A 13503-nucleotide genomic window follows, 5' to 3' on the forward strand; every position below is an offset into this window, starting at 1 on the left:
CTTCTGAAAGTTTGTCAAAGAGAATATTGACAAACTGAATGTTGTTGTCATGTGGGTATGTTTGAAAGCCAACAACTGTACCCAGTGCTCCATTAACTAGTCCTTGATCCGCGTCAAGGTTACGTTTAAGCATTACTGTACAATTTAAGGAGAATTTTAATATTTTTTCCAATCCAGCTGTGTTGGAGATTGCATTTTCTAAACTATTTAGTCTTGTTGTGGCTTGCTCACATATGGGTAGAGTCATACCATGTACATCTACTTTGTCTGTGGCGCTAATTTCAATTATTGGTTGCATTTCTTTTTTTAACATTGTTTCATTGAATTTGAAACAGCTTGCAAGAGTTGGCATTAAGGCCATACAATTGACATTTTTGTGCGCTAACTGTTCCATAACATCTGTAGCACATGCATTATCGTCATAAAGTGCATGAATGTGCTGGGTTTTCAATATTGCTTGTGCTTCTTGAGATAGTATACCAACTCTAATACTTTTTAAGATGTTGGCATAAGTGAGATCTGCAGATTGCTGCATGTTTTCTGTTAATTCTCAGTATTGGAAATGTTGCCAAAGGTTGGCATTTCCTATGCTGCCAACAGTTTTACGGCAGAGTTTGTGTCCTAAGGTTTTAAAAATAGGCTCACCATTCACTGGTGTCAATTGAAGAAGATCTCCAAAAACAATAATGTGTTTTCCTCCATAGAGCTCTTCGTAGTTTGTTTTGAATACTTCTTGTAATCTGAGGTGAATCAAAGCCAACATTAGGTTGGAGACCATGCTCACTTCATATACTAGTAGCATTTTCATTTGTTTTAATACTCTGCGTAGTTCCATTGCAGCTTCTGTAGAAAGTTTGTAATAGTCTAATTTGTTTTGGTGTTCTACTGGCAGGAGTAGTAATCGGTGTAAAGTGACACCACCTATGTTGTAGGCAGCTAAACCTGTGGGGGCAGTGACAACAGCTGAAAGTTTGTTGTTTGTCAATTGTTGAAGGAATTTGCTGATGATTTTGATTAAGAATGTTTTGCCAGAACCAGCTTCACCACTGATGTACAGTAGTATAGGTTTGTAATTTTGGCAGGTGCATTATTTATTTTCATGTTGTACACCATGTGCAATTTCTTTTGTTACTTCTTGAAAAATGCTACGCTGCTCATTGTTTAGTTTTGATTGTAGTATAGTTAAGTCTTCTTTATCTTCATACTGACACATGGTGTTTTCTACTTCCGTCATAGCTAATTCTGCCTCATTTGCTATTAGTGGCTGTCCCAGTGGTTCTTGGCTTCCTGTTACAGAAGGTTGACTAGTGTCAGGATTGTCCTTATCTAGTTGGGCCTGGTGTTCTTCTTCATGTTGCTGTTCATTGTGCAACATTGTTTTGTAATGTGTAAAGTTTACATCAGTTATAGTATATAGTTCTTTATGTTGAGGAGTCTTTAATGACAATTTGATATGATTATTTAAATTTGGTTTGGTGAGTTTTACTAAGCTGCCTTCACAATTTGACACTCTGTATCTACCTTTTTGTTCATCGGGTTTTATATTATTTTTGTATGTGAAGTTTTGGGCTATGTGGTATAGACACATGGTTTCCAAAGTGGTACTTCTGTTTGGGTAGTATGTGTCCAGCAAATTGTTTTTTAAAATGTCTTGGCTGTTGGGATCATTTTTGGCTATTGTTTCTATGTCGTTGTATAATTTCAGAACACTTTTTCTAGATTTAGCAGGACCAGGACTTAGCCATACTATATTTTCAGATTTTGCATACAAAGCAGTACCGGTTAAACGATCTGCTGCTTCATAGGAGCCACATTCAGTATGGGAGAGCATTTTAATGCCCAAGCTGTATAATTTCTGAGACAGTGTTTTGTCTGATGACAGGTCATTCAGGAGGTCTTGAAGCTCTGTTTTTTCTGCTTTGGTTAAGTATGCTGTAACATATCGTGCAACTGCAGTGGAAGTCTGCAATGTACTGCATATCTATGCTTGCATTCCATAAGAGGGCAATGAATGCATTCTAATCATTGATATATTTTTCTTCTTCTGTTCTTTTTATGCAATATGTATTTTTAGGTGATTTGCCTTTAACACTATGTCTAACTGAAGACATGAAGTTGTTCACTTGACCTGTTTTTCTAACTGGTCTAGGGGAACCAAAACGGCATTTGGTGTAGTATTTCCCTTTGTTTTTGTATTTGCGACGACAATATTTGCCACATTTGTGTCTTTGAAATTGTAAAATGTGTGCATGAAGATCACTATTTGTTGCTTACAATGGAATTTCACAAGTGACATATTTTTTGATAAACTGTAACACAGTGGCATCATTGTCTTGACCAAATTTAGGAGCATCTTTAATCCATAAAAGCATGTGGATATGTGCTGCTCCTCTGGCTTGGTATTATTTTCTCCAAAAGAAGTGTTGCACTTCTCCGTGGGGAGGAACAGTTTTATTACAAATAAAGTGTAGCATAGCAATGAAGCGATAATGAAAATATCTTGAAACATTAACAGGATCTAGAGAACAAAGTTCTCCAGGTGTTAGTAGATCTATGTTTGCTTTGTTTTTGTTTGATATGCGTAGGAAATCATGTAAATCTTCCCATGCATATTCTGCACAACTTAATGTAACAAACCAAGTGGGTGGGCCAAGGTTTCTTATCATACAACGTACATCTCCTTGACGTCAGAACCAGTACTCTTTAATACCACGCATGTTTGCTAATAGATTTGTAATACTTGATTGTAAAACTTCATCTTTTTGTTGCACTTTTTATAATAACTGTGTAGCTAACATATTTTGAAAGTGGGTTCCTAATTTTAATGTGTGTGCAACTCCGTAGCATAGAGATGCTAGTTCACTTTCAAAGAGTAGGTGGAATATGTATTCCACATTTTGTCTAAATCTGGGATCTTCAGAATACATCCGTAACGATCGGTATTCTGATGCTGTTATTTGAATAGGTCTATCATCGTACCTTCCTCCTTTGCCAGTAGGAAAGAGTAGAGGAAAAGCACGAGCTTCTATACTTTTTTCCCATATGCTGATTGGTGATCCTTTTGTTTATTTGCATTTGGTACGTTTCTAGTGCATCTTCTATGGTGACATTAGAGTGCAATGGATGAATTGCATAATGGTCTAAAGTATTGGATACTGTAGCAGGATCTAGAAGCTCAAATTGACCAGTTTCTGGTGACTCTTGAATAATTTCAGTGGTTTCCTTCAGGTTTTTTTCAATATTAATTTCTTTGTCGTATTCATTATTGTCTTTTAGATATTGCAAGGCTTGTCTAACTTTATGTAAGTCTACCAGTTGTTGCCAATTTTTTTTTGTCGTTTGTAGGTACAACATTTACTAAGATAATTAAAGATTGCTCCATTGGACGTTGCACTCCCAGAGTGTGCACATTTTGTTTTAGATCTAATGGTAAATAAACTACTTTGCCACAAATGCCTTTCACCAATTCAGAGGGAGGTAATTTTTGCTGTTTTTGGTTGAAGGCGTATTATTGCTTGAAAGGGGTACACTGTTTGAATTATGTTGTGTTCAATTTATGGCTTTGTAGGCACAATCTGTCTAGGCGACAGAAATGAGTTTCGCAAGCTATGGTTTTTCAAGAGAAAATATAATAGGAACTATGTCGCGTCTCTGCCGAGTTGTGGTTAAAAAAGCCATTTAAACCACTATGGTAAATAGTAAAAAAAAAAGGTACTCAGAATGGAGACAGCGCCAAATCCATTGGTGAAAGAAAAGAACAGAGAATTCAGAACGGAACTAAACGCGAGAGCACCTCAAGATAAGTGTACAGGGATTGAACCCATTCATTCTTGAACACTAACCGTATATTATAAGCCTGAGAATACACAGTTATACAGCCCGTATTTGAAAAAGGCTAATAGTTTTAGCCGAAACATGTGTCATGCAGAGGGCATAATGTAATAAAAACCTTTTCTTTCACCAATGGATTTGGCGCTGTCTCCAGTCTGAGTACCTTTTTTTACTGTTTGAATTATGATGCTCTCATATAAATTGAGTTGTTGTAAGGGTTTTGGTAGTGGGAATAGTTCCAAATTAGTTGTGATAGCACGTGAATGAGTTTGGTTGTTGTCAAGTTTTATAGTGCAGTAACTGCAAAGTATTAAGGGGTCAGTTATTTCGTATTTGTTTTCTGCTATAAGGTAGAGAGCTAATTCAAACAATTTAGAATCTTTATTGTCTTCTATTTTGTATGTTAGGTCTACAGTTTTTATGTTACTTTTATAAAAAGTTCTGCGGCAACATACACACACATGGTTTGGTACTTCAGCAGATGTACTTTTAAATTTCAGTATTTCTTTTTTGTATGTGTGTAGTAGAAGGTTGCCATGCGTAGAATGGTTGCTAATTTGTTGTAAAGCTATTTCATTCTGTAAGTGGCTTTCACTTCCAACATGTTTTTTCTGGATATAGTCGATTTCCTCAAGTAGGTCTTTTGCTGTACCATGTAGAAGAATGTTATTTAAATTGGCTAGTGCTAAAGAAGGACCTTTAGCATAGTACAGTTTATAGACTAGATTTCTCATAGTTGAATGATGTGTTGATATCATTTTGATATGATGGAAGGTGGTTTTGCAAGTAGGTGCTGAAATGCACGCCAATGAATGTCCTTGTAGTCCTGTGTACTTGCGCACTGGACAGGTATTCATATTTTGCAGTAGTTTAATTTTGATTTTGTCTTTGCCTTTCACATACTGATTGAGGAATTGGCGTAAAGACTTGAAAGATTTTTTGGGAATGTTACACGATGACGTGCATGGCCATTTGTATACTAGACGTTCTGGTACAGTTCAATTGAGAGGTAATTCTAAGTTTTCTGGGGGTATTTTTGTAAGCAGTATTTCTTGTTCTATTATGGTATTATTAACTTTTTCATAACCTCGTCCACTGCTATGTATGGCAATTGTATTTGTTTGCTTTTGTTTGAATGCTTCTTCATTAAAATATGGTGCTGTGCTTGTAGTGTGACTCCACTCACCTCCACAGATATTTTAGAAGTTCTTTTTGTTGACCTTTCATTTATTGAGAAGTCTTTTTTTAAATTTAGTCATTAGTTTTGTTAGTGGTTTCATTTTGTTTAACACTCAAATAAATAACTTTCTTTCGAGAAGGATTGCACTGTCTATCAAAGCTTCTAAGATTAATTTCCTATGGTAGGTTTTAAGGGTTGTGCATGATTTCTCTCCTGTTTTTATAAGATTTTGAAGGACCCTGTGGCAGAACATTTTTGCTAAAATACTTTTTTTGGTATGCTTACTTGGTACTATATCAAGATTTATAGGAACAGTTTTAAAAGCAGTGTTAGCTAAATTCGTGTTAATCGTTTTCTGTTTCGTTTTACATTTTGATAGAGGAGGCGAAGTTTCTGTACTTGAAGCTAGTTTTGTTTCGCTAAATGACTGTATTACCTGTTTTGTTTGAACTTTTTGTACAAATTCTGCTAGAGATGGATGCTTATTTTGGACACTTCTATTTTCATTTGCTCTACTTCTGCGTTGCTTTCTGCAGACTTGATTTTTGGTAGGCATTATTTAGGGTCTGTTGAAAAAAATAAAGAAGGTATGGGTTGGGGTGTTCTGCAATGTATGTGTGCTGTGTGCATGAGTGTCTGAGTATGATGATAAAGATGTGTGTGATGGTGTGTGATTTGGATGGGTATACTTGAATTTATGTGCTACTAAACTGGGGTTCAGATGACAGTAGAAAGTAAGCTAGTGGTGATGAGAAGCACACATAGTAAATCTAATGGTATAGAATTAAAACAGTTGTTTGTTCTATAATATTAAAATTCTAGGGTTATGTCATTTGTGCACCGAAAAAAGGGGATTTGTGCGCCATTGTGCCTGTAAGTGTACAATCTCTGTTTTTAGTCGCAGAAATAGCATGAATGAACCCCACAGTGTGTTTGAGTAATAGTAAACATAGTATGGTGGTATTTAACTTACTTTTTTTGTGGAATGAGCAGGTTTCTTCTTAGTTGTTGTTTGTACTTCAAATTCTGCTGCTGCTTTTCAGGAGAGTGTTCTTCACTGCATTTGTAAAGGAAACAAATTAGTAATTTTGTGTGTTTATAGCACTGATGTTAATTTAGACATTATTTCTTATGTTTTTGTACAAGTATTCTTGTTTGATATCTGAACATAGTGTGTGCATGCAATTTTGTTTGACTATGTGAAATCTTTATATTTTACTTTAAATATGTTAGTTCAACATATTTAAAGCAGGTTTCTTCTTAGTTGTTGTTTGTACTTCAAATTCTGCTGCTGCTTTTCAGGAGAGTGTTCTTCACTGCATTTGTAAAGGAAACAAATTAGTAATTTTGTGTGTTTATAGCACTGATGTTAATTTAGACATTATTTCTTATGTTTTTGTACAAGTATTCTTGTTTGATATCTGAACATACTGTGTGCATGCAATTTTGTTTGACTATGTGAAGTCTTTATATTTTACTTTAAATATGTTAGTTCAACATGCTTTGCAAATGTGTACGTAAAAAGAAATTAAGTAGCAGATAGATTTGGAAGTGACAGTTGATTATAGCAGATGGAAAAATGACAGTAAGTTCATTTTATAGGTTATACAAGTTAAAAGTCAGTTAATCTGTTTATATGAATGTATAATAATTGTACATGTACTATACAGAAAATATGCATACCTGTAGTTTGTGTTCATGCATATGGATATGCATGCAGCTGCAAATAGAAATCTTGGAGACTTGTACAGTATTTCTTGTAGTAGGTGCTTTCCAATGATATGACACTTGTACTCAGAGTGATTAACAGTACATTTGAAGTGCTGATCTATGATGATGGAGTTAGATGTAGAGGTCTTGGATGTGATTGGTGGATGGTCGTGTGACTGCTTAGCTATATCCAATGAGGGAATGGCACAGAGAGTGAAGTGGAAATGGTAGAAGGGATGTCCATGTTACGATATGTCCGCGGACATGGCGGTAGTCCGCGGATATTGCATGTTACATACAGAGATTTTGGGGTGAGGAGGCATGCAAATGAGAATGAGCAGAACAAGGGATTGGACAGTAAAATTTAGTGGGTATGGTGTGCCTGGAGAGAGTTTGGCAGATACTCTTTTTCCTGAGAGAAGAACAGATAGCTATGGCTGTGTGTTTCAGAAAACAGATTGTTTGGATTTTGGGAGACTTGTGGATACATTGGTTGAAGGTGCATGCAGAAAGCTGTGGAGTAGCTGTAGATCTTGGATTCCCACATGTGGAAGTGCACTGGCACGGAGTACGTGGAATGAAGTGGTTGGACTTGCTACCTCTCTGTGCTACTTTAGAGACAGAGCATCATCCAGACATAATGATAATTCATTGTGGAGGGAATAGTTTAGGAAATGTGTCTGGAATTTCTTTGCAATTTGCAATTAAAGGAGGACTTGGGAAGGTCGTGGACATGTTTCCAAATTCTCAAGTAATTTTTTCTCGGATTGCGCAAAGACAAATGTGGCTGTTTTCTTCTTCATTTGGTCCACAAATAGAGAAAGCGAGGCACAATGTCAATAAGGCTGTGTGTGCCTTTCTAAGAGATGTTGGCATGTCCTCTTTTCACAATGAAAATATTATGTTTTGTAGCACATACATTTTTCGCAGAGATGGAGTACATCTTACTTATGCTGGCAATCAGATTTTTCTGAGAAATGTACAAAATGCATTGCGACCTTTTTTGGAATTACAGCTATCCATTTTGCAGTAGGTGTTGACCTTTTCAAGTTTTTCAAACACAAACAAACACCACCAAAAGGCTCTTTTCAGAGCCACCACTTCCTCCCAGACAAAAGTGCAATGGTTATGATAGGGCAGCCACCCAAAATTTTAGATTTCCGCGAACTGTCTGCGGACTTCTAAAAAATACACAAGGCCCTGCTCCATTTATTTTCCACTTCTATTTTTAAACTGTGAAAGGCGGCTCTGAAAAGATCCTTTTTTTTTAGATTTTTGTTGTTTTATATATTTTTTGTTTTTTTTACACATGACACACTAGGAGAGGAGGGAGAAGGAGGGTAAGGGGGGACACCAACCACGGGGATAAGAAAGGGCGGGTGGAGAGAGTAAGATGTAGGGTGGGCCTTACTTAGGTAGTGGGCAGGTCTTCTCGTGCTCTGAGACCGTAGTCTCGAAAGCACTACGAAGTCTCTCCCCCCTGCAGAGTACTGTGTTGCAGTACATACACACAACTGTGACCCTTGAAAGATAAGGGTCATCAGCATTGCGAATGGCCTGTGAGGCAGCTGGAGGAATACGCTGTCCTTGTGGTGACAGGATCGGAAACGGAGGATGTATTAGAGGAAGTCAACCTACTACGCTCCTTGCAAGGTACAACCTTGTAAACGGCCCCACCGTGGAACAACCTTAGGTGTCGCTTCATAGTAGTCGTACCAAAGCTGTACGAACCAGGCCTCCCATGACTCAGTACCATTTTGTACTGGTTACAGATGACTTTGTTGGCATGCGCCTTAGGTACGTTACCATGAATGGTTAATAACCACCACACCCAAGACTCATGGCGAGTGCTGGTAGTAGGTACTTCCACTACCTCATTCTCGTCATCCTCTTCATCCTTCTCTACATCCTCACTCCTGTTCCCCTCTTCAGGCCCTTGGGGAGGTGGTGGTGGTGGAGGGGGTGGGGGTGGTGCTGAGGCAGATGTAGCACCAGGTGGCAGTAGTGGAGCCATGGATGCCATCAGGTTTCAGAAATAAATCTGGAAAATTGGCAGCAAAAATGCACTGTGTTCTGTAAAATAGCCAGAAACACAATGAGGATGAGCTCTGGGGTGTGGCCTTTTATAGGGGTGCTTGTGCGTGCTTCGCAGACACCCGCGCTGTCCGCGGACAGATCGAACACCAAAAAAGTCAGGATTACTGTCTGTGAACTTATTCTATGGTGATTTATCATTGAAAAATATTGTGGATTGCCTGAAAAGGTAGTTTTAAATTGTTCGGGAACACAAACAGTGTCCGCAGTCAGAACACACGCTCAGCGTGGGCGCGGTCACATGATGGCTTGCACTGAAACTGTTTTGCGCATGCTCGAACAGTTACGGACAGGCGTTTGTTCTTAGAACAGTTTCAATCCACTTGTGAACAATACGGACAGACATAGCGTCCTCAGGACACCCCCATTTTGTTTATTTATGAACATTTCAGGACACCGCGTGTGTTCTTAGAACAGTTTCAACTCGCTTGCAAACAATACGGAGAGGCATAGCGTCCTCAGGACACCCCCATTTTGTTTATTTATGAACATTTCAGGACACCCCGTATGTTCTTAGAACAGTTTCAACTCGCTTGCGAACAATACGGACAGGGATAGCGTCCTGAGGGCACCCCCATTTTGTTTATCTACGAACATCGTGGGACACTTGATGTGTTCTTAGAACAGTTTCAACCAGCCTACGGACAGCACGGACAGGTCTAGCGTCCTCAGGACACCCCCATTTTGTTTATTTACACATTTTTCAGGACACCAGATGTGTTCTGAGAACAGTTTCAACTCGCCTGCGAACAATACGGACAGGCATAGAGTCCTCAGGACACCCCCATTTTGTTTATTTACGAACATCCCGGGACACTTGATGTGTTCTTAGAACAGTTTCAACTTGCCTACGGACAATACGGACAGGCATAGCATCCTCAGGACACCCCCATTTTGTTTATTTACGAACTTTTCAGGACACCGCGTGTGTTCTTAGAACAGTTTCAACTCGCCTGCGAACAATAAGGACAGGCATAGCATCCTGAGGACACCCCCATTTTATTTATTTACGAACCTTTCAGGACACCACTTGTGTTCTTAGGACAGTTTCAACCTGCCTACGAACAGCACGGACAGGTATAGCGTCCTCAGGACATCCCCATTTCGTTTATTTACGAACATTTCAGGACACCCATGTTGTCCGCTGACACCAAAAGTGGCTTAAAAAAAAAACAAACAGAAAGGCACACCAAAACTGGCTTTTAAAAATAAAATAACCACAAAGGACTAAAATAACACACACATAACATTTATTTTTCATTATATTATATATATGTACAATTTATGATAGAGAAGGGGTAGCAGAAATGGACACAAGCACAGGGGAATTGGGGTTTTCAAGAGGATGGATAGGAGGAGATGAAGCGATGGAAATTTCATAAAAACTTTTTTCTATGCGGTGAGGGTTTGGGGATAATTGACTGGGATATGGAGAGGGGGGACAGGTACATGTTGCACAATGGTATCTATTTTTTTCTTTTATATGGTCCTCCACAAAATCTTTCAAAAGGTGGAAATTTGTCATGAGCTTGTTCATTTTTTCTTCCATGCGCTGGAGAGTTTGTTCGAAAGTATCATATTGTGTATTGTTTGCATTGTTTGTATGGTCTGTTAAAATATATCTATATACATGTGTTAAGTGTACATAAAGTAATGCTTATTCATTTGGTTATATAGAGAAGTGTCTACCATTAGTTTCACTATCTTCAGACTTTTCACCATGTGGGAAATTCTCCTCAAGCCATTCTAAAGTATTTGAGATGTCTGTGAGGAAAATAATACATATACTACTTTTATTGTATTTAATATAGACATTTTAAAAATATATAAGAAAAAAAAGTTTACTTACTAGATTGTGGTAAGTTGCCTTGTCACTGTTTTGTAGATCTGCTGATGCTCCTAGTTGTGATGTTTCTGTGAGGTAATTATGTTAGAAGCATACCTTTCTTGTTTTGGTATATTCCATTTTACTATATATGGTATTTAAATGGTTGTTTGATGCGTTAGGTATATAAGTTCTAATTCTTATTTATTACTATATATAATGTGTTTGTGTGTTGGTTTTTCAACTTGTGCAGTGTTCATATGGCATGATATATGAATTTAAGATACCCCTGAGTTTTTGGGTAGTATAGTCCACGTCCGTCCGCGGAAATCCGCACGGTCCGCGGACATCAAAATCACTAGCTAGGGGTTCAGTATGTTCTATGTTACATATATATAAAGAAAGGGAATCCTAGTAAACATCTATCAAATTTACACTATGAATATGTATATTCAGTAAAATAAAATTTGATAAAGGGAGGTTATGGTCAAGTTACGCTAATAAAAACCTATGAAATTCAGTAAAAAACTTTGTTAAAGGGACGTTATGGTTAAGTTGCGCTACTAAAAACCTATGAAAATCAGTAAAAAAAACTTTGTTAAAGGGACATTATGGTTCAAGGTAAAACCGAAAACCCCATGAAATTCGCCAGTTATGGTAAACTAAGCAACCATAACTCGCGCCACTGTGCACTGCTATTAACACCCAGGACATCAAAGATGACATCACAAATGTCACATGTCTGGCTCACCCTTTTTTCCTTTACTGACATATCTAGGCCACATGGTTCTGTTCAGTAACAGTCAAGAACTAAAAATTGAAAATATACTATATTTGTAGACTTATCGTTCAATTAAGTTCTTACTATAATTCCCTTAGGTTCAAGTCACATCATATGAAACATATACATAGCAGAAGACACAGGCTTGAAAGAAAATAATCCTTTCTGTGCATGAAGATACTCATTAGGATTATCAGCACTTTCTCATACTGTAATTTCCTGTATATAACCATATTTGTATACATTGTACTCACACTTCTTCCCTTAGAGTCCATTCACATCATGTGATACACATACATACAGTAAGTAGCAGCTTTGAAACAGAGCAATCGTTTCTCTGCATATACTCATATTTGTATGTGTTGTTGTCTCTTTGTGTTTTGTTTGTAATAATGCAATTATGCATTAAGTAGGTTTTATTAGCTACTTATTACATATTTCACAGTACACAAAACTCATATAAAAAAGCAGATATTCATTTCACTATTCAACATGGCAAGATTATGAATATTGCACCTTCATTATGTATGCTGCACACACTGCTTATGTTTCTACATGAGTAGCTTAGTATACTGGATTGAACTTCAGAATAGAATGCTATTTATATCAATGCATGGCTTAGTGCACTAATTAGCTCATGATATTTATTCCAATGATCCTTGACACTTTTCACCGAACATTACAAGAAAAAAAATTAAAGCTGTCGGTCAGCCGTGAACCATTGCCTGTAAGCATCAGTGGTGGTGAACGTAACCGTTAGGCTAAACTGTTAGTATTACTGCACAGTCAACAAGTCACATATGTCAGCACCAAAATGCAATACTGTACATAAAAAAACTTGTTTCGCCAAAAAAGCCCTGCAGCAAAATGTCCCAGCGCCGAACTGGGCGTGCCAAAATGGGCGCGCCAAAATGTCTCCTGCGCCGAAGCGGTCACAGCGAATCAGCCCGCGCCAAACTGGCTGCGCCAAATCGTCCTGCATTTGAAAGAGCATGATCTATGATACTGAACCTAACATGTCTCTAACTAGTGCCCAGATGCCCTCAGACTTTGCACGCTCATACAAATGGAAAATAAATAAAAAGTAAGAGAGAAGTCCTTTCAGGAGAGTACACCAGGAATTTCAGAGTGCAAGAGAAGTCCTGGTAGAAGAGTACCCCAGGCAGTTGGAAGTGCATAAAGAGTCCTGGCAGGGGAGTATACCAGGCAAATTGCAAACCTACAAGGAGTGTCAAGCAGAAACAGTGTTTTTTTAAAAGAAGGAACTTGTGTTAAAAGAATGAACTTTTGTTGCAGCAGAACTTACAAGATTGTACTGTGTTCATCTAACAGGATTGCTGTGGGCCAAGGAAGGCATAAATACGTGTTAGTCCCAGGGGAAAGGAATGACCCTCTGGAATTAAGGTAGTATCTAATTTGGAGAACATTTACGTTGAAGCCATTCTACTTTTATTTTTAAAGATTTTTTGAAAATACAAGGTTGTAGACATTTCCCTTGTCACTTTGTTATTTTGCTTTATACACGAAGAATATCATTTGCTTCATAAAGACACAAAGAATATAACACAAGCAATGCATAAACTGAAACGCAACATAAACGAAATACGTAGATATACGTAGCTAAACTATTAATGTAGAAATGCAACAGTAAAAGGACACCATTTAATAAAAATAGAAGTTGTAACACACATTGAAATGAATAGAGGCCATGATGCCTCACAGATACTTAAAACTGCTGAATTCACTAATTTACAGCTTCGTGCGGGGAGCAGGCAGTGGATTGCATGACCCCTATTCAAGGTTATTGAAGAATTAAGGGAGGGCATGAACAGTCTAGAGGAAAACATGAGATAAGAATTCCCAAAGCACAAAACAAATTTCTCTCAGATTAAATGAAGAACAAACAGCCTTTGAATGCCAGGTGCCAACTAATTATAAGTTAAAACCTCATAAGGAATGGATTGACCAAGTCCTCAGTGGTTGGAAAAGTAATAAAACTCGAGTTCATATTAGCTAACATCACAGCAAATACAGGACGGGATAATTCAGAACAGGGCCTCCGTACACATGACCCATAGTTCA

This window comes from Ambystoma mexicanum, chromosome 4p (genome assembly GCF_040938575.1).
Source record: "Ambystoma mexicanum isolate Mex_15411 chromosome 4p, UKY_AmexF1_1, whole genome shotgun sequence".
Taxonomy (NCBI): Eukaryota; Metazoa; Chordata; class Amphibia; order Caudata; family Ambystomatidae; genus Ambystoma; species Ambystoma mexicanum.